Source organism: Choloepus didactylus, chromosome 9, assembly GCF_015220235.1.
Source record: "Choloepus didactylus isolate mChoDid1 chromosome 9, mChoDid1.pri, whole genome shotgun sequence".
Taxonomy (NCBI): domain Eukaryota; kingdom Metazoa; phylum Chordata; class Mammalia; order Pilosa; family Megalonychidae; genus Choloepus; species Choloepus didactylus.
Window position 1 is genome coordinate 98,840,526 of NC_051315.1, and position 3,375 is coordinate 98,843,900.

Sequence of the window (3,375 nt, forward strand, 5' to 3'; positions counted from 1 at the left end):
TTTACCATAACTCTTTTTTTCTGTTTAAACATGTCTGCATCCGATATGATCTTAATATGGGTATTTGCATTTTGTTTCATTCTTAAAGAAAATCAGGAAAAGAAACAAATGAAGGACAGAAGCAGTTAAAATTCTAATAATTATCTGACCTCATCCTTCTATTAGGCTGATGTTCTTTGTGCCCCACACAGCAAACCATGGCCATTGCTGTTTTGATGCATTGCTCAAAATCTTGTTCACAAAGACTTCTGAGGCCAACCTAAGTCTATAGTGACCTTATTTTTACCTTGAATTGTTTTCTAGGTTTTTTTTTCACACGTGATCATCTTGTGCAAGCAGGGCTGAAGTTTTTAAGAGCTCAATCTTTGAGGTCAAGGCCATCTGCCTTAGAAACCTGGCTCCACCGTTTTCCTACTGTGTGACCCTCGGCAAGCTACTTTTAACCCTAATGTGAAAATAGGGACAGTAATAGTACCTACATCATTGGAGTATATGGTATAGCATTTAATGCATGAGGCAGGTCTCTGACAGTTAGTGCTGTCTAAAGGTCAGCTGCTGTTTTGAGTTGCTTGCCAGCAAACAGCTTATGATTACTGCTCCTCAAGGGCAGGGAGTACTAGCTTGTTTTTGTTTTGTTTTTAAACACTACCAAAACAAAGTTGACATAACAGCACCAGTCACAAGTTAAATTCATCCACAGGAGAAGACTATGATTATGGCATACCATATGTCTGTGTTAAAACTGAAAGAGTCCATTGATTCCAGATATTTCTGGATATGCAGTTGGCAATCTACCAACAAAAATTTTAAATTTAGTTGAGATGGTTGGCGTCCTTCAGACCTAAATCAGTGTTTTAGTATACAAAATAGGGTACAGAAAGTGCATACAGAATACACAACAGAAGAATATTATGATCCATTAATTCCCCTTTCATTAACCATGAAACAAAGAGAAATGCATTTAAACAAACTACAAAGCATTGGGGAAGAAAGGTTTCAAAAGACATAAAAAGGATTACGAAATATCTTCAAAAAGAGTTATCCAACTAAGGGAAAGATAAATAGTTGATACTGGTTTATATTTCCAATTAACTGTTTTATGGGGCAGGTATGAGTTTATTGTTTTAAAATGTATGTACAATGTTGTTAGGTAGTGGACCAAGTGTGAGTTTTAAATCAGAAAGCCATGTTTGTAGGACTGTACAACACAGACAGTGAACCCTATTGTAAGCAATAGGCTATAGTTAATAGTCCAATTTTTAAAATGTTCCTTCATAAATTGTAACTAGTATACCACACTATTGCAAGGTGTTAACAGTAGGGTGGCACATGGAAACTATATTTTATGCATGTTTTTTCAGTAAACCTACAACTTCTCTAATTAAAAAAAAAAAGGCCACATTTGATGAGGCTACTTCAATTAAGATGTGACTCACCTCATTCAGAATGGGACTTGTTTCTGTTACTGAAGTCCTTTAAAAATGAATGAATACAGAAAAAAAAGTCACAGAAGCAAGAAGCTGGAATTAGTGAAACCCAGAAGAGAAGGGAGAGACTAGCAGACGTCGTCATATGCACTGCCATGTGGCAGAGGAGCCAAGTATCACCAGCAGCTGGTCTGTAGGAAAAAAGCATCACCTTGATAATGCCTTGATTTCTCAGCCTGAAAACTGTAAGCTAATAAGTTCCCTTTGTTTAAGACCACCCATTTCATGGTATTTGCTTGGAGCAGCCTAGGAAACAAACAGATTTTGCTAGCAGCAGACTGGGGAGTAGCTATTGCAGATACCAAAAATGTGGAAATAGCTTTGGAATTGGGTAATGGGTAGAGGCTGAAAGAAATTGAGGTACTTGGTAGAATAGGCCTAGCTTGCTTTGAAAAGACTGTTGGTAGAAATATGGATGCTAAAGGTACTTATGAGGCTTTAGAAGAAAATGATGAATGTGTTATTGGCAACTGGAAGAAAGATGATCATTGTTTTAAAGTGGCAGAGAACTTGGAAAAATTGAGTTCTGATGTCAGAAGGAAGGCAGAATTTGAATGTTATGAGCTTGGATACTTAGCTGAGGAGATTTGCAAGCTAAGTATGAAAAGTGCAGTCTGGCTTCTCCTTGCAGCTTATAGTAAAATGCAAGAGGAAAGGGGTAAGATGAGAATGGAACTCCTGGGCACAAAGAAACCAGAAATTGATGGTTTGAAAAATCCTAACCTGGAAAGCAAATTCCAAGACTAGTACTCCATGTGAGGTTTAACTGAACATGGATCCAGTCAGCCATTTCAGAGCAAGCCAGGACTCGAGATGCAGTTATCCAGGAAGGATCTGGGGAAGTCCTTCTATCTGAAGGTCTGGACCCATGTTCTTTTCATGCAAAACTGACAAGTTTTTTATGAGATCTACATTAATGGAACCACTGCCAGCCTGGTCTACAAGGGACAAATTGAAGGAAAAATCACTTCAAGGTCAGAAACATGGAAGCTGAGGTCTGGACCCCAGATATCTCGGGCCAAGAGAGTGGGCCCAACCTATGTATGTGGAGAGGGTGAGTCTACCTGGTGCTTGAGAGGGTGGACCTTCCATCCCGTTGTTCAAGAAGAGTACTGCCACCCCATTGTTCTCAAGAGGCTGGAGCCTGTGCCCCAGGGATTACAGAGACTCTGGCTGCCACCCCAACACTTGATGAGGTTGGAACCCGTGCCCTGACATTCCAGGAGAGCCTGGCTGCCATCCTGATGCTTGAAGAGGGTGAAGCTTTCACCCCAGTATTCCGGAAGAGCATGGCTGCTGCACAAGCACTTGGAAGGGTTGCGGCTGCCACCCAGTCAAGTCCAGAGGACAAAACATTGTTCCATAGATGACTTTCAGACCTTGAAATCTAATGGAGTATGCCCTGCAGGATCTCAGAATTGTTTTTCTTCCAATTTCTCCCTTTGGGAATGGAAATCTTTATTTTGTGCCTGTCCCTCCTTTGTATATTAGAAGCAGATAACTTATTCTGTAGGTTTCACAGATCCACAGACATGGGAATTGTGTCTTAGGACAGACCACACCAATAACTGATCTTGTACTTAGCATTATTACTGAAATAACTTAAGGCTTTGGAAATGTTGTGATGGAATGAATGTGTTTGTAGGTGGAAAGAATGTCTTTTGGGGGTCCAGAGGATGGAGTGTGGTGGTTTGAAGCTATATGTACCCCAGAAAAATATGTTCTTAAATTGAATCCATTCCTGTGGATATAAAGCCATTGTTAAATAGGCTCTTTTGGTGAGGCTATTTTAGTTAAGGTTTGACTCATCTCATTCAGGATGGTACTTAATCCTATTATTGGAGTTTTTTATAAACGGAATGAATAAAGAGAGAAAGAGAAAACATGG